The following is a 20418-nucleotide window of genomic DNA, read 5'->3' as shown; positions in this document are numbered from 1 at the left end:
CATATACATACATATATATATATATATACATACACATATCTTCATTTATATCTTAATCAATACATCTTAATGAATATATTAAATACTTTAATAACAACATTTAAAATTATTAATATTTAATAGTAATAAAATATTTCTAGTTCATTTGCAATTTTTGTCTATATAGTATTTTAATATTTAGTTTATTGCCCATGATGTCGCATTATTAATTAGATTTTTATTTTATGGTATTTACTTTATAAATCTTTATAAAAATATGGAAGAAATCTTAAAGGAGTATAAAATTATAGTACAATATAAAATTATTACAAATTATAAGATTATGAGAAAATTCTCTATCAACATATTTGTAAATGTAACTTTAATTGATTTCAGGCTGATAACTGCATGTGACTAAAATTTTCTTTAAGCATTGTTATTACTTATTGCTTTAAATGATATGTTTTTGTTTTTTTTTCTTTTGTACGGTTTTAGATGTTATTGCGTAATATTGCATGTTAGTTTAGCTTTTGCGAAAACATATAATATTTAGAAAATACCATTTTACTAGATTTGAAAGCAACTAATGACGATCTCTTTTCCTTTCTCCATCTGAGTACGAGCTTTCCTACTTTTTTACTTATTTATTAATTTGCCTTCATTTTCTATTTTACTTCATTTATTTATTTGTTATTTTACTTGAATTTTATTTTATTTAATTTTATTTATTTTTAATTTTATTATTTTTTTTTATTATTTCAAATTTTATTTGAATTATATTTTACTTAATTTTATTTTATTTTATTTTATTTATTTTTAATCTTATTATTTTTTTTATTATTTCAAATTTTATTTGAATTATATTTTACTTGATTTTATTTATTTTTTACCTTATTTTACTTATTTTTTATTTATTTATTTATTTATTTAGTTTTGGTATCTGAATTTGACCTACTTTTGATACATATTTTGTAACGCTTTGTATAACTTATTATTCAATTTACATTTTTGGCTTGCCTTTGTTTATAAATTTTCTTTCAGTGGTTTAAAAAAGATAAGGATTACTTTAACATAAATCTCAAACTGAAATAGAAAAATCGAAAAAGCTAGAGATAAATCAGAAATAAATAAGTAATACACAGGAAAATGCTGTTATAAAGTTTACTATACTTATGTAAATAATCGAAAATAATGTGTGGTTTTCTTTCTTACTTAAAAATCCCCATCATATAATTTTTCTATCCCATCAGAATGCTTCAACAACAATGTTAAACAATTTTAGTTTTTTCTTTTTAAATTTAAATGCATGGAAATAAACAGATATGTAATCAACACATTACTATTTTAATTATCCTAATAATTAATAGTTTAAAAGCGTAAACAGTAAAAAAATACTTTTTTTTTAATAATGCTTAAATTTCCTTTATTTACTTTTTTCGCAGTGTTTGGTCGATAAAAAATAGTTGAAATATTTTTCCTATTTATTTTCCTACCACTTTTTCATTTTTTTTCCTTTTATTTGGATGGGGCAAGAAATCATCGAGAAATCAAATTTAAAGAGAATAAACTTGTACGATTTAGGGGTTCAACTTATAAGCGCCGTATTAAGGCTTCAACTAATTTGAATAACACTTGGATTCATTATGAAACTAACTTTCGTGCATTAATAATAATAAACAATTTATATATCTACATATTAAGCAGAATGTATTACAATAAAATTATATTACTTATCCCTGCATAGAGAAAAATTCTAGTAAAATTACTGTACTACATGGAAATGACATTTCTGATTCAAAAAAAGAGTATAACTCAGGGTAATTATTTCAAAATATATGGTTTTTAAACTATTACTTTCGTAATTCTTTTGTTCATGAGGTAAAGGTTTTCCCGAAATTCAGGTAGTTTTTATATGTTAGTCTGATAGTTAACCGTTTTCTTGTAGTTTTGACGATACTTTGTTTTCGGTGTATAGTAATCTTACGATTTTCAAAAATTATATAATCACCTTTGTAAAATCTCCTGTAACAAACGCTTGATAAATTCCCAAACAAAAGAATATCGGTATAAGAAGAAGCAGATTTTTGTTCCTATGGAGTCTGAAGGTCGTTATAGCCATGTTCAACGAAAACTTCACTTCACCATTTTTGTTATTTAAATTGTCTAGGAACAGCAATGTAATCAATGCTGAAAGAAAACTCATTACCACATAAACTGTAGTCAAAATATATCTGGTTTCTTTACTCGGCTTTTCTAGATTATGCAAAATGCAGGCTGACTCCATGCTGCAAAAACTTGAACCACACACACAACTTGAGTTGAAGTTGTATTCTCTTTGCATGGAGTTTCTTTGAAAAATGAAATAGGATATGACATTACACAAGATGTGACACGCTTGATACACGCAACCGAAAAATCCGAAAAAACGTGATGTTGTAGTCTCTAGTATTTTTATTGCTTTATCTGAAGTCTGGAAGTTGAGGACAGATAGATCTTTTTGCTCATTTTTAACAACAGTTTCTGATTTTGTTCCTTCTTCAAGAACTGAACTCAAACGGGATACTCCGGAATCAAAAATCCGTTCATGTCCAGACTTATTTGATAAATCATTGCTTTTATTATCTGTGGTATTCAAGGTTTCTGTAGTAGTCGAGGTTTGTTTTGTTCCATTTCTTAAAGAACCACTGGTTTCTTCCAGAATGGTTTGGATTTTATTCTTCCATACCTCCTTCTTTTCTTGTTCCATAAAGCCTTCTTCAATTAATTGACTCGTGTCGTTGCTTGAAGCTCTCAGGTTCAACGGTGATCCATGCGCAAATTCAATTAATGCAATTTCTTTATCTGTATTAAGTGCACCAGCTGGAAACGCGCCATTTTCGCTAAACAAGCTTTGTTTGGTAATGAAAATACTATCCTTATGCTTCCGAACACTGTTATAAAATTGCGGACTATCACTCAAATTATTTTTCAAAGTATTTTTTTCTTCAGTAGAAGATTCTAGTGAGGATCGTTTCCAGAGCACAAATTTGCGTACAGAGAAGACAAATCATTCACATATGTGCAGAGGGAATTAAATACAAGAGAGGATGCAAAACCAACAATTATAGAAGCTGGCATCATCACACCAAATACAGGGTAGTAGTTTGAAGACAAATAAGGGACATACGCAAACATGGAAATCACCAATACAAGTTTACTACCGAATTTCTTAATCAAGTATTTTGGTAGAAACAAGCATGCAATACAGCCACATGCGTACTGCACAGCAAAGCATATAAGACCTACTTCTTTATTCATTGTACTTTGCAGGAAGGCTAATCCTTCAGAGGCAGTGAACGATAACAGAAACGTGAAGCTTACCAACACTAAGTTTTTTATAATTCTTGCTTTTGTGAATTCATTAGAGTTATCAGGTTTTACATTTTTATCAGTGTCTTTACTGATTGCTGTCTGTTGGGATTGCTCCATATTTAAATTCTGCTTTTTGTTAACACAATGTCATATTTTCTGTAAAGGAAAAGAAAATAATAATCGTTATTGCACATAATTTGATTTTAGTTAAAGTTCAAGAACTTTCAAATTTTTGTAAAAAACATCGAATATTTTATTCATATAAATGTTAAGTAATAGGAATTCATTTTACTCGAAAAATTTAAAAATAAATAAAATATAACGTTTAACAGTTTTAGAGTTGTTCGATAGATGCGTTCCTCTTTGTTCAAAGCATTTCTCTGTAAAAAAAATATTCCGGATACAATTACGGTAAAAATTATCGACACTCAGTGTACGTTAAAACAGTTCTTACTGTGGGTAAGCTTTAAGTAAATAAACAATAGCACGTTATATATCCAACCTAATACGCCATTAAAACTTTATCGTTCTTGGTAGCCTCAGTTCCTATCGTCACAGAAATGACATAAACATTCTCTCCAAATATTGATGGTCTAATTTCTTTAATGATCGTTGATCAATTCAAGTTGATCAACCATCAATTGATCAATTTTACCAACCAAATTGTTTTATGTTATTATCACTATTTCTATTGTTTTCATCATTATATTTTAGTTTTATATTAGAAAAATGTTACTTTATAGATGTTATTTAATGAATTTTTAATGATGGAAATATTAGGGACTGCAATTTCTTGGAGGAGGATGTAGGTTTTTAGAATTAAAGGCTAAAACAAACATCTAAGGTCATTCTTGAAACTGATAAACATTAATAACAAATTTAAAAAAAAACTTTTCTAAAACTTGAAATAAAAAAAGACGATTAAACCATGCATTTTCAAAAAGTATATTGTAACATAAGAATACTAACTTTTAAGTGTCTTGTAATTAGTTTCAGCTGAAATTAGTTCTCGACTATTCTCGTCAAAACATGCACTATTGAGCATTTAGTTGATTTTATGAAAATGCAATAATATCTCAGGAATAAAATATACTTGATATATCGATCAGCATAGTTAAACCTAGAAAAGAAATTTATAGTGTCACACCTTGAAGCAGTAAATTTTTTTAATGAAAAATTGCTTAACTGTTTCTCAGAAAAATATTTTTGCTTTTATTCATTTATAAACGAAGATCTGCCCGAGTAGATAAAGAGTGAATTGGTTCATCATCTTCTGAATCAAATTTCTGTGATCTCTACACATATAAAAATTTAAAAGGAACCAGGAGAAGAGGAGGATTTTTTTTCATCTCATTGTCAGAAGGTAGACAAAGTAATAGAAACATTTTTATAATGATAAATTTTTATAGTTTATGTTAACATTTTTATAGTTTTTCACATTTCTCAAGAAATAGGTAAAGATTTCATAAAAATGCATTCTAACTGCCATAACTCAAAAACAATTTCGTGAAACGATATCAGCTACCTTTCATAATTTTCGAGAACTGATTGAAGAACATTCATATATTAAAATATTTTTGATTCAGTTATTTTATTTTTTTATTTTACACCAGAAGCGAAGATTTCTCATTTCTGACGCGTAATTCAGTTTAACGAAAACTTTTAGCTAGGAAATTATGATTTGTTTGGAAAGCTTATGATTGTATATTAGTAAATCGTCTCACTTTGTTTGAATTTCGGATTAGTTTTGAAGTAATTAAATAGTTTAGATTAACGATTTTTCGGAATTTTAGAAAATTTAATCAGAGTAAAATAATATTTTTTGCAACCAAAACACCTTTTTATTAAATAAATGAACTAAATTAGGGGACTCGATGTTAATATTTATCTTAACTACTATCCCGAATTCCTTCATTCGTTCCTTGCCTACAACTTTCTGCCTTTCTTTCCTTTATCGCTCATGTGACGTGCTATGATTGACGTCAGACAGCCTTTCTCTCCAACTTCGTTTCGTAGTTTGTATTCATTTTAAGGGAATTGCTTTTCCAATTAAATCTTTATAACTCGAATTTTTAAACTTGCATATTTAATTTAAAACTTAATTTTCTTCCAGGTAGAATTTCATTATTTAACCGTATTTATTACGCGTAAAACATAAAAGAGTCAATTTAACTTCCTCCGACTGGATTTTTTATTCTTTTGGCTACAGCTGGTATAACAAGTGAACCATTTTTAGGATATTTTATTTCCATTCAGTATTTGACAACCTTATAATTCATTATTCAATTTATGGGGTAGTGGAAAATTATTTCCTTATTTTATCTAATAAATAATTCTATATATTTTTATTAGATAAAATAAAATCAATTAAATAAATAAATAAATAAAAATTTCAATAAGTCTGGTTAACGTTCTCTTTTCATCCGGAAATTGGAAGACATTTTTCCTTGTAACGCAAAAAAAGTTCAACATCATAGTAAATTTTCTCCTTATTTGTTACTTGATGTAGGAGCGACTTTATTTTTTGGGAGTTCTAAATTACTAGGATACGGAGAATGAATCGTAACATTAGGGACAACAAAATCGTTATAGTAATCTTCTGTTTAGCAGTGGTTAAGAGATAAAGTTTCTCACCGAGTAATGAAAATCTTAAGAGATTTTACTAAGATAAATCTATCATTGCGCTGGACTGAAAATTTCAATTTTCATTAGTAGCGAGTAGCCGGTAGACTATAATAACTTTGTAGCCACTAGGGAGCCAAAATACATTACAACTTTGAAAAATTGGAATTGTTAAGGAACTCTCTTTCCACATGAATCTTTCCATCACAAATTGAAAGATTTTGAAGAATCAAAATTTTGAATGGACAGATAGGGCACTTTAATAAAAATTTCTGTCTTCCAGAGTTTTTCTGCATTCATAAACTTTTATCATCAAACGATTTTTGAAAAAATAAATAAATAAAGATTGAGAAAAGTAACTGTTTGCTTGCTTATTTTAAGTTGCCCCTTTTTTTGTTTGCCAATGGTTATTTTCAGGTCTGCACATTGCATATAAATTACGTTTACAGTTATTGGATGATTAAAAAATAAACCGTATCAGTTAAAACCTTTTTCAAACATTATAATAAACAGTTCAAATATTTTTAAATTTACACGTTTAACAGAAGCTACGCTAATAAATGCTATTAAAAATTTTATTAGTTATTTAGTGCACTTCCAGCTGATATTTTCCTTCCGAAGCAAAATTTTACATAAATCCATCCGAATATTCAACCCAAATTTCTGTTAGAAATTTTTCTTTAAATTTATCTTAGTAAAATAAAAAAATAAAAAGTTATGTTTTACGTAAATCCATCCGAATATTCCATCCAAATTTCTGTTAAAAAATTTTCTTAAAATTTTTCTTAGTAAAATAAAAAAATAAGAAAAAATTTATATATAGAAGCTCAAGGAATTTTTTTGAATTGTACACTTGTTCTGCAGAAGCTCATACAATTTTTATATTGTTTCGAACAAATGTTGCTGGGTAATAAATACAAATTTTACTTTGCACCCCGTTCCTGGATCTGGCTAAATTTTGGAACCGATTAATCTCTATTTCATTGTTTTGTGATTACGAAAAAAATTTTTAAATATTAGGACATTTTTGTAATCACTGTATTTTAATTTCGAGTAAAATTTAAAATATAAATATAAATTTTGAACTTGTGTAAGTGTTAATATTTTGTATTTGATTGCGTTTGCGGGTTTGCGTGGTTCGTATTACGAGCTCATGAAAATAATGTTGATCTAATTTTAGATAAACAACAACAAAAATAATGAATAGCGGATTAATTATTAATTATGCGTTTATTGACAACAGCGCATTGGTCTATCTCTAGACGCAATGAAATCCAACAAGGAAGTAACTTTTTTCTAATTAATGTAGGTGGCGCTACTATTACTACATACATATCGGCTTCAACAGTAAGATCCTGTACATCAGGACAGTTGATGCAAATTCTGTCAAATTGATACTCAGTTGTTTCATATTGTAATAATTAAATTTTGTTAATTAAATTTAACTAAAAGTAATTAATAAAAAGTTAGGTTTTATTAAGAAAAGGTTGAAAATAATGTTTCAGAACATACGTTTAAAAAAACTATGGTAGAGTTTATTTACAAAATTAACTAAACATAAAAGTAGTTTCGATTCATTATATTTTTAAAGCTTAAAAGAAAGGTATTCCAATGAAAAATCTTGAAAGAATCGAAACGTATTGGGTATCAACTGTTGGCGAAATATGTTTGGCCCAATTTTTTGGATTTGTCAACAAAAAAAATGGTCGACGGGATTTTACCAAGAACCATTTATTTTATCTTCAAAGCAAATGGTCATAATGTTTTAAAAAAATAAATAAAGTTTTTTACATTTTTTAATAATTATTTTAAATTCATACGTTAATTACTAAACAGATTTTGAAAAAATCTTATTATGAAAATAAATATTAATTATTTACTATTTACTAATTGTAAAATGATTAAAAAGTTAGATGCAGTTTTAATCATATTTATAGTAAAAATTTTGCTCCCTAACGTAATATCATATAGGATTATTTTATTAAGAAAAAGCACTATTTAGTTTTAGGCAATATATTTGAAATAAAATAATCAAAGTTTGAAATTTAATAATAGCATTAAATTATACTAAGAAAAGATGATAAATATCATTGAGCAAAAAAGTGTTTTGCAGGTAAAAAATATCTTTTCTAAGTTTTTACAATTTCATGTCAAAGACAATCAAGGAAATTTGAGTCACTTTTCTTAATAAAGGAGTATTAATAGTCATAAAGTAATAAATTGCACACTTTTTAAATTTAGAATCTTTCGAGATGTCTGCGTTATCTGTTATGAATGTAGTTCGTTTTCTCTCTATGGCATTTAGAACGAAAGTTGTTTTACTTAGTGCTGTCACAATAGAAGTCATATTTATTCTTATTTGAGTTGTTTATTCTTTTTGTCTGCGACCTAACCAAAAAGGTTTACCTGGAGGTAAAGAAAAAAAAACACAATAATTTGTAAATCAGTGTGGACAACCAAAATAAAACGTTAAATCAGAAAATTAAGCAAAATTATTCAAGAACCATTGTTTTCTGAATCTAGTCATAACCGAAATTTTATTTATGAAAAGAAAATATCTAAACTAAATTCCTTTGGGAACTTAACTTGATCGCTGAACTGTACCAAAAAACTCGAAATTCTTATAGACTAAAATATAGTCTATTATGGTGCGATACGAAAACTATCAAGTAAAAATAGAAATGATAAAAAGGGGATGAAAGTAAAAAACAAGACTTGCTACTGTTTTTCAAGCAATCAACAGTATATTTTCGATAAAAATGACTTTCAATTTTTAATAATATTACAGACGATGGAAAAATCATTTTAGCTCATTAAAAAAAACATGACTATTTTTTTATGAAATTTGTTTGAACATGGCATGCAATTTAAATTGCTGATATAATAGAGAAACAATATCCATAATTAAAAATGACATAATTTTAAAATGACATTTGCAAATTGAAACAATTTTCAACACATGCATAAAGAAATAACCAGGAAAAAGTTTAAGTTGAAAATTTCCTAAAATAATCTTCAAAAAATCCATTTTCGTTTTTTTGAGTGAAGCACTTAATTCAATTTTCATCAAATCAACTTTAAAGTTTTACATTTTATCAATAACTTATGTAGTTTCTATCTCTCAAAGGATATTTGCTTGTCTTTTTTATTTGTAAATTATAAATTAAGTAAAAATAACCGTACGTCTGCAACCTAATTGCATTTACATTTAAAATTTAAATGTAATAAATAATGAGCAAACTAGGCAAAAAAACACTCTCTTAAAAACATCAATAACGCTTCGTCTTTCTTCAAAACAAATCTTGTTTAATCTCGTAATAACACCTATCATCCAGCAGCAGTCGATTTTTATTATGTTTAATCTGATAATAACATTTCAAAGAAAAAAATCAATAGCTAAATCATTAATAATGTATCAGTTGCCGGCAATGTAGGAAATGCCGGCTATATATACAAAGCCTAGACTATGTATACAACATTTGGCCTTTTTAGTTCTAAATTATGTTCTTTACCTCGGCATTATATACATCGACAAATGCTCTTTAAGCAAACTTTGGATTGTACGAATCGCTGTGTTTATTTTCTTCGTTTTCTTTTTCCAAACAAAGTACTAAAAATTAAGAGGCTCCAGGAAAAAATGATTAAATAACAATTTATTTATTTTTAATTTTACCATTTTCAAACAAAATAGTCAAATAACAATAAATTAGATGGTATTCAAACTGTTAATTGTGATAAAAACCGTTTATTAACTGTTTTCACCCAACACGGATAAACAAGCATAATTTTATCACACCAACTAGATCCACCTAAGGAAGCTACCTATTTCCTCGCAGCCGGGTACTACATGGTATGACAGCTGAGAGGGCTAATCTGACAATTTCATGATCTGAAGAATGGGGATTCGAAGTAGAGCATTGACACCACAATATTTCCTCCGTTCTCTTCAACACGTGAACAGTTCCCAGTGTTCTGTACATCTTAATTTGTGACCCGGGATTTTAAGCATACGATACTCTCATTCGTGCACAAAGGTCAGCTCTATAAAGCTGCTAAACTTTCTCCAATGTTCAGTTAAACTTCTTTTTTACAATTTGCTAGTTGTAAATTGGTTAAAAAAAAATTGTATATTCATGGCTTTTTAACCATACTAGATGGTTTTAACCATACTGTTTTGGAACCGTAAAAGTAAGAAATGTTCTCTATTGATAATTTTACGGTAAATTGGATGGGCTTACTGCTACCGGTTATTTGACCATAATATTAGAATGAGAATTCTAACAGTGAATGACTGAAACTAACAGAATAATTGAAAAATTATACTGCCCGTAAAGCTTTGAAAAAAAAAATTTCCTTTAGCCTGCAAGGGCTAACAATACTATTTTCAAAAAAACCCAACTAAAATCCAAAACCAGTCAAAAAAAATTATTTTGCTTTCAAATATAAATAATTCCCCGGTTTTTTTTAATAAAAACACTTTTCTTCCATTGTAATCCTATAAGTCCCGCACCAAAGCAAAGAGACGAAAAAGCAGCCTAGGAATAATTCTCAAGTTTCGATCAATTTTCGCACAAATTGCTGAGACTATTATCCCATTACTATTCTTCACGGTCAGAGTAAGTGAATCCAGTTTCCTTTTTTTAGTTTTTGAACGTTCTAGCACTTATTTCCATGAAGATGTCACATCAAAGCTAAATCCAATTTTCAAAAAAATTCTTTATCTTATAGCAGGATTTACACTATCGTTTTTTGCCACTTTTGGGAATGTCTGGATCTTCACGGACAGTCGTAGCTGTATTCAGCACCTGAGAAATTGGGAGAGAGTAACGGCCGGGCTGGGGTCTCGATACTTCGTTTATTAAATGCCCTCTGAGTCTCCCATGACATCCATATTCAGTGGATACCCTCACACTTGTGTCTTTTTGGCAACGAACGTGCTGATCAGTTGGCAAAAGAAGGTACTTCCCTCCCAGCCTCTCCAAACACGGCCCTCACTTACTCTGAATTATTTTCGATTCGCAAATCTAAAGTTAATAAAGCTTGGATTGTTCCACCGGATCACAATTGGTATCCCCGCAAGCGTCCTGGAGGAGCCCTTGACCATCAGGGTACACGTGCCGACCAAACCGCTACCTGTAGATTTGTTAGTGGGCATACTAAGAGCCTCACTTTCAGTGGACAAATTAAACTTTTTCCATCTTGTAAAAAGTGCAACTCCAGCGAGGCTAGTCCTCACCATCTACTTGATTGCCTGGATTTCACCATGGAAGAGGTTCTTGAGAGGCCTCTCCTTTTCTTCGATTTTTTGAAGATTCACGGCCTCATGGATCTGGCATAGCTCCGCTATCCCAGCTGGGATTAGAAACAACAACAACACTATCGTTGAATCTCAAAAATAAATGCAGTATCCTAAAATAGATTTTTCTTTGCCTCTTTCATATAAATGAAGAAAAAAAACGTTTTAGGGAAGTTTTTTAAAAGATTTTAGATTTTTTTAAGAAGATTTTTTTTCTTAGTATGTAAATAAAATATTTTGTAAGTTCTGGTGCTATTTTTTATTTATAAAATTATGTTTGTTCAACTTAACACTTTTCGTATAAACAACTAAAATTCTCAATCGGTTTTTGGTGAATATAATAGCGTAAATCCAACGAAAATGGTAGAAAATAACAAAATGATATTGAAATTGTGTTGTAAGTACCAATTCAATTAGATAATTTGTATCATGGTTAAAAATAGAAGCTTGTCTTATCATAAATAATATTAGTTCGCCAAACATGATCAAAGTAATATTAGTGCTATATTCGAGAATTGAAATTGCTAAGATCTAATCTTATTTCTCACGAATTGTGAAAACGAAAAAAACTACATTAAGTACACTGAAATAGAAAAATTTCGAGAAACTGATGCCTAATTAGTTATATTTAGATTGCCTCATACCACAGCCTAGCACAAACGGGATTTAAAAATAAAATAGCAGATGAACTTGTTAAAAATGTCCCATCTCATCAAAAAGGAGAATACTACAGGGAATGTTCTTTGAAACAATGCAAAATTGGATTCTAGTAAGAAACGAGTCCCCTAATAGTACATTTTGATCTCAACAACATAAATGCTTCTAATTAAGTTACCGAGGGATGAAATGGAGAACCAAGACCAGACATTGAGTAATCCTTGGTGCAACTCATTTAATGATCGTAGAGAAGCATTCAAAGCGACTACTTCTCTAAGGTAATCCCAAACAATCTCTATCAGACAAAGGTCTGGAGATCTGGTTAGACAATCCTTTCAATGAATATCTTCACTTTTAAGAAAACACTCAGCAAGAGATGAGGTCTACATGGCCACGTGCTGCTGTTCATTTAAAATGAACTTTGAGCCAATGAATCTCTAAAAATGAGCAAACGCATAGCTCTATATTTAAACCAGGAGCAGTGCCTCTTTGATAGACATAGAGGTCATATTTCTGTTCAAAATAATGAGCTTTCCCTTCCATAATGTCTGATTTCTCGTACACTACAGCTTAGATAAAGGATACCTGGTTTGTTCTACGCGAAAAATTTCACCAGGAAGAAAAGACCGACCCTCCAATGTACAAAAATTAGTCTCTATGGAAGCAAAAATTGGATTGTTTGAAAAGGTATTATATTGGGTAGTTGAACGATGGACACCCCTATGTCTTTCAACGAGGCACTGTTGCCAGTTTGTTAACTGAGCTCTGTGTTTGGATTTAAGTCATTCAATTAATTTTACTTTCGTTTCGTCTATTTCACGATAGCATGCGGTACTTGAACTTCATGCAGGAAATATTTTGGAGTGCGAAGATATTTGCCGGAGAGCTCCAAGAACCAAAAGAGGTCACCTAGTTATGTATTTAAACCTGAATACGATAGAAAATATTTGGGACTACCTTGGAATACCAGTTGCTTTTTCGGTTCCTCTTCTTCGGTCGTTATATTGGCACTTTCATTTTCAGATAAGACATAGAAAACAGGTTATATCCTAACTTTAGAAGCTAGAGTAATAATTTATAAAGTCCGTAAGTTACCAAAGATAATAAATCTTTATTTAATAATAATGATTATTAATGGTTTGTCTCAAAATTTAAATTTTGATTTCAATGCCTTGGGTACGCGATGTACTACATAACAATATGATTGCAAATCGTTCCGCACATTGATAATGGCAACTTGCTTGACTTCAGTAAATCGCATATGTCATAGGTAAATTAAAAAATTCGGCTTATAGCAAATATCACCAACAATTTACCATGAGTCAGACTAATTTCAAAAACCTTTATCTCCTAATTTGCCTGATAATGTCAACAGTTTTGTTCTTCTTAAAAAATGAGCATGCAAAACTTCAAAATACATTTTTATCTAGAGTTTTACATTTTCATTAATAATAAGCAAAAAAACCGAACTCCTTAATAACTATTGATCAGATTTTTACGTACGAGGTTTCTGTCTTAATGGTTCTAAAGACGGTACTTAAATTTATTAATTTATGTTTCCAACAATATGTGAAATTTCAAAACTAGACACAAAAACTTTGAATAAACTAATGTTGATGTTTCAAATTTTTTATGAATTTTTGATTCCTGATTCTCAAAATAAAACCAAATGTAATCAAAACGTAAGTCGCAATCTCGAAAATGGAGTTTTAATACTTTTAAGTAAAAAATCGGTAGCAGCTTTGAACTTTAAATGCTGATTTCAATTGCTGCGTACATAATCATAATCTAAACACACTTTTCAACTTAAATCGCTATATTATTAACTTGTAAAATTATTTTTATTTCATTATAAATAAATATAAATAAGCTTAACTCACTTAAAATCAAATAAATTTACACATATTTGGGGGAAAATAATACTTAAAACATAATATATAAACGGTTTTGAATTCAGATACACAAAACAGTTTAGTACTAAGCTTGTTATGGAAGTCAACAGAATAAAAAACAAATAAAATGACGACGTATTTCTAAGGGACTTACCGTTTCGTTGCGATTACCATTAAATTCCAAGATCATGAGCTTAGAAACTTCATTGGCATTCACTGTATTGTAAGAATCTGTCTTTGTATAGTTATGAAAGATGTTTCATTCGTCATTCGTTGTTTTATCTCTACTGAATTCATGAATTTATATTCCTTCAACTTTAATAGGATTACAAAACATTCGCCAGGATATTTATTTTTATCACTATGTGAAAATACTTAACAATAAATATAATAAAAAAAATATAAAGCACACATCACAAAAGACCTGCCTTTTAGTTAAAGAGCCATCTATTGCTTATTTTTTAAGGCATACTTCGATCAAATAAACCATTCATTTACAAATTCTGTTTAGTTTCACACAATTTTGATGGAAAAAAAATCTATTCAAAAGTCTGTCAAAAAGATATTACTTGCATTTGAAAATGCATGTATAATAAATAAAAAGAAAATTACACACATAGCAAACGACCTGCTTTTCAACTAATTAACCATTTATTGCTTGTTTTTAAGTAATATTTCGGTCAAATAATATGAATAATAATAAATTCCAGTTCATTTCAAATAAATTTTATAAAAAAACTGCTTAAAAGATTTGTCAGAAAGTTATGTCTTCTATTTAAAAGTACATATATAATAAATTTGAAAAAAATGCAAGCACTTCGCAAAAGATCTGTCTTTCAGCTAATGAGTCATCTATTGCTTGTTTTTTATGTAGTATTTTGGTCAAATAATATGAATAATAACAATTTCCATTTAATTTCAAATGAAATTTTCAAAAAGCACAATTTAAAAAGTTTGTCAAAAAGTTATCTCTTCAATTTGAAAATACATATATACATTTAAAAAAAATATTAGACACATCGCATAAGATCTGCCTTTCAGCGGATGAGCCATCTAATGCTAGTTTCTTAAATAATATTTCAGTCAAATAAGCTTTTTGATTATTAACAAGTTACATTTAGTTTCCAATACAATTAGTCCAGAAAATTAATTAATTAAAAATACAAAGATAAAGACATTAAGCTAGAATTAATAATGTATTATAAAATATATCCTCGTATTTTAAGTATACTGTTTTTGATATTTAACTGAAGTACTAATTTAATCCTACTTTTTCTCATCATTATAGCCCCTCTAAATTTAGTTTTAGATATTAATAATTTGTTTATAACTAACACGTTAAATACCTTAAAAAATTTATAAAATCAATGTCTCACGATATTATAAATCCAAACAGATTAAATTTCTAATGTGCTAAAAATAATTTCAATTTACCTACTATCTTCAAAAAATACTGCGATACTTAATAAAACTTATTGCTTACTACATCTTATATGAAATTATTATGTTTAATGTGCTAGTAAATGGATAAAACTTATTCATTAGATTTTATAAGAATAATATTTGATTCTTGATTAATAAAATAATAGATAAAATCAATATTACTTCAAGGTTAATATTTTTCATACTCAACGCGCTCTCAAAGCATTTTTGATATTTAATGTGCTAGGTCGCTCAACAGGTATTGGAAAGAAAAAGAAGTTACAAGCAATTCTTTCTTTTTAATCTGTAAAATTTTTCCTATATCATTTTCTCGCCTAAAAAAATTTTAATCGCGTAAAAAAAATTCATTTTGTTTAAAAAAATCAAAGCCGTCATCACATTTTATTTGCAGAAAAACAACGCAATATTTTTGTAAAAAATAATTCAAAAATGTGTAAAATAATCAGGTACTTGCAACTCAAGAAGACGATCACTAATACACAAACACGTGACCTATGACATCAGCGCCAACTTATCATTTACAAATAAGATGGCGAGTTAACGTCGAACTAAGTTTCTCTCCATAGGTAAGAAAATTATTTAACGAGAAGTCAATTAAATTAAACGCCGTATCGCTCATTGGTTTTGTTAAAATATAATTCTTTCTTGTCTACGTCTTTCACTTAACTTTTTTTTTTTTTGTAATCAGGATATATTTTTATTTTTTTTACTTGGAAACTTAGATGCATAATTAGTTTGTTTATGTTCTATATGGCTTCAAACTTTCTATGTGTTAAGCAACAAACATATAATGAAAGTGAATTTAAATCTTTCTGAAAGAAAATCGAATATGTCACTCAAGAGAATTGATATTTAACGGGTTTGGCTTACTCGGAACAGAATAGAAAGAACAGTTGATAACGGAAACAGATGCCACATTTTAATAACCAATCATGATCGAGTTACTCACAATACGTCACTTACAGGTATCCCATCATAGATCTAGATGAATAAATAAAAATATAAAAGCACCATTTTAAGCGGATTTATTTCTGATACGAACATCTGAAGTAATATTATTTTTAATGTGTGAGCTAAAAAGATGTTTAAGTTCTTATATAGAATATTCCATAAGAGCAATGTCCTATTATTATAATCCTAATAAAAAATTATTGAAAAGAATATACATAGTAGGGTCAGAAATTATTAGTTAAGCGAGGAAAAATCAAAAACTCTATCGAAAATGTTTTAAATCACTAGTTTTTCTTCTGCATGATAACGGTCGGCCTCATGTCGCATAAGTTGAAATTTATTTTTTTGGAAACGCTCAAGTGGGATATTTTACCGCACCTGCCGTATTCACCGGACATTGCTCCTTCTGATTACTGATTGTTCCGACGTATGCAGCATAAGTTTGGTAGGTCACCAGTTCACCTCCTTCACAGAAATCGAAAATTTGGCCCCTATCTTAGATCGCTTCAAAAGACGAGAAATTTATCCAGGATGGAATTCGAAAATTACCTGAAAGGTGGGAAAAAGTAGTAGCAAGCGTTGGACAATACTTTGATGAATCTATTCGTTCATTTTGTTCTGAAATAAATGCATTTCTGACCGCAAAAAAATGGACCGAACTAATTTGTACTCCCAATATAAAAAACATGCAAGCATGCTTCCGATTACATACAGAGCTTTCAATTGCGTTTGTGTTTTGCAAACTTGAATTCACTTTAATAGCTTTAATACGCAAAATGAGTAAACTATTTTTTGTCTACCACAATTTTTTTAATGTATGTAGTAAGGGTGCGCAAAAAACAATGAACTTCCCTGAATAACTTTTGATCTTGTGATCGGATCTTTATCTTCTAGGACTTAATCGTAATGACTCAAGGGAGTGACTTTAAATATGCTAATTAATAAGCGCAGACTATATTTTAAATTACGAAATCAAACACGAAAACGTACCTTCTCTGAATAAACAAACCTTTTTTCGATATATTCCGATTTCTGACCCCCAAAATATATTGAGCCGCAAGTTGGACCATATTTCCCGGATTGAAGCTACCCCTTATATTTTGGGGGTCAGAAATCAGAATCCGCCGGAAAAAAACGTATGTTTGTTGAGAGAAAGTACGTTTTAGTGTCTGATTTCGTAGCTTAAAATATCCTCCGCACTAATTAGCTAGCATATTTTAAGGTCATCCCCTGGAACCATTAAGATTGAGTCCTAGAACGTGATGATCCGATCATTAGATCAAAATTTATTCAGGGTGCCCTGCTATTTTTTGGGGTGCACTGCACATTATGGACTAATGTATACATGATTTAGATTACGTAACCGAACTTTTTGATATGTTTTTCTTTTACTTATTTAAATACACTACTGGCTTAAATGCACCAAACGGGATCACTTTTTTTTTCTACCTCAATTTTAATAAGGATTTTAAAATTGAGGTCGGTCATTATGAGCTACCTTTTATGCATAAGGCAAAACTACCCTTTACTAACACAAATTATAAATAATTTTATTAAACCTTATTTTTTATAATTTAATATGACAATCTCTATAAATATAAATTCGATAATATATAATCTAACTAACTGGAAGGCCATGGCACAGAATACATCAAGATGGCAAAAACTTATTGAGACGGCCTTATTGGGACTTATTGGCCTATCATAGGCAGCAGTGCCCAAAAAGAAGAAGAAGAAGAATATATAATCTATAAATTGGTCTTAATCCGAAACAGAATTTCACACGTTGTAACCAAGCTAAAAAGTTCATGAGCTCCTTCAATATCACGTAGACTTATTTGAAAAATAAAGCTCTGGGATATTACCGTTAGCATTTCGATAACTCAGAGCCTTATTCAAGCATGCAATGACCATAACAACAATATTTGCTTTGGTCACTTTGAAACTTGAACAATGATTTATTTTAAGAAAAATAATTAATTCTTCTTATCATATTTTAACCATAAATAAATTTCATTCATTTAATCCGAGTTTTCCCTGCATTTTCTAAGTATGAAATATTTAAAAAATATCCTTAAAAAAACTAAATTTGAATTCGACAGCTTAAAACGGAACTGCTTAAGAACATACATACATACAAAAAACGCTAGTTTTTACGAGCGAACAAAGAGTATAATTTTCTTACCTCTAATTCTTCGAATATAGCTTGAGAATTACAAGACAAACTATACCTTTTGCTTACTCGTGTAAATGTCATTTGAATCGTTAAAACAAAAAGAAAATAAAAGATTTTCTTCGAAAATCAGAACTTTACCTGCGCCTTATCAATAAATAATTTTGTTTCAATTTTACTCGAGCAGACATTTTTACGTAGACGTATTTTATAACTATCGTAAACGTTTATGGCCAACAACTTTCGAGATAATTTATAGATTTCTTTTCGTAAATATTACAATGTACTTAAATGTAAGTCTGAAAAACCGCGACTTCACATAGAAAAAACTGCCTCAGACTAACTTTACATATAATTACAGTATTTTCAAGTACTAAATTGCTATATTTATAATACGTAAAGCCAATAAAGCAAATTTAAATCGAATGTAATAATATAAAAATATTTAAAAGGGTTACTTAAGAATCTTGGGTATTAAGTTGTTGGTATGAGAACGGAAATGAAAGGTAATTTAGAATAAAAAGTTCAGCTTTTATAATTCTCTCTTACATAAACTACTGTTTTAGGTTACAAAATAAAAACAAAAACAAAATATTTTTTTTGTTACTTTGATTATTAACTGCTCTTCAACCTTATGACGCTGTAACTCTCAATAGCGAACTATACTCAAAGATAAAAAAAATAATATGGTAAAATTGGTATAATAATGACATATCTAGTTTTTTTTTCTTTTTTTTTTAAAAGAAAGCTTATTCTGTATAATAAACAAAAATATACGATGATTAAACTCTTCAATTTCTTTATTTACATTGAAACGATATTCTGGAAATTATGGTTTTTAAAATTATAGTGCTTAATAACGACAGATTTTGTAAAAAATACAAAACTGAAAAGTAAATTTAATCGAATAAATGGTTTTCAAGCCATGGTCTAAGGTATTATGATAAAATTATCAGATATTACAACATTTATCAAATTATAAAAGCATAATTTTAATGTTAACTTTACCAGACAATCATCTTTTTTACTTTGATATTTTTATTACTTGTTTCAGTTTTAGAACATACTTAAAACCGTCTTCAATAAAATAAAAAAAAGTCAATTCCAAATATTCGGCAAAAATAAATCAATTTCTGACGATTTAATGAGATTTGAGATGACAAATACCACAGAAAAATATTTTCCGTGAGAGTGAATAAATTTCAACCATGTGCTTTTTTTTGTATAAAAAAAATTTACTGCATATCTCTTTGTATAAAAATATTCAGTTGTTTGTTGTTGTTGTCGTTACATAATCCACTTTTCGAAAATCAGCAAACCTGCTTGAAGTCAAACGAATTTTAAAGGCTGAGAGTGCGCTTCTTGTTATTCAGTGGCACCATTTATGGCGAAGAATACGATTTCGCCCCACGTACACGTCACAATCCGTTTTACACGGAGGACTCATTCACACATCTTTCATTTATCCGCGGATCGCAATTTCGACCGGAAGAGAACAATCAATCTCCGATTCAGTACTCCCATTGGTATTAATTTGTTATAAGAACTTGGAGGACTTTGTGACCCCGAATGATTTAATGTGCACCAGTCACCATTTAATACGCGGTGATTTTTCTACCGGCTAGATTCAAACTCCCGTTCTCACGACCACGCTCTAACATCCTAACTACCAGGCTATGCCGGGTCAATTGTTTGAAAATATATTTATTTATTTCAAGGGTAAATTAAAACTGCTATTGTTTAAAAAAATCATTGAGAGTACCATGCAAAGGGTACTCATTATAATTGATTCTGACTGCGTTAGGGCACATCGCACAATTTTTTTTAAAGAAATTGCCCAGTTTTGCATATTCTAAGATTTTATCATGAAATAAAAAGTAATAAAAATATTTTTTTCGAATTCAATGCCTATACAAGAAAGCGCAATTTGAAATTCTAACATTAAACTAACATCAGCTTATCAGATTTCATATTCTGCATTATTAATACCCTTAATTTAAAATTGGCACATTTCGAGAGGATAGAAATTCATAATAATTATCTCAAAATAAATT

The 20418-nt window shown here is 28.9% G+C and overlaps 1 pseudogene; it reads right to left on the bottom strand.

The window, feature by feature from the left end:
• LOC107438661 (protein unc-93 homolog A-like) overlaps window positions 1–18531 on the bottom strand; it is a 75224-nt pseudogene extending 56693 nt beyond the window's left edge.
• Between the last annotated feature and the right edge of the window lie 1887 nt (window positions 18532–20418).

Source organism: Parasteatoda tepidariorum, chromosome 5, assembly GCF_043381705.1.
Source record: "Parasteatoda tepidariorum isolate YZ-2023 chromosome 5, CAS_Ptep_4.0, whole genome shotgun sequence".
Classification (NCBI taxonomy): Eukaryota; Metazoa; Arthropoda; class Arachnida; order Araneae; family Theridiidae; genus Parasteatoda; species Parasteatoda tepidariorum.
This window is presented reverse-complemented; position numbering and strand designations above follow the sequence as displayed.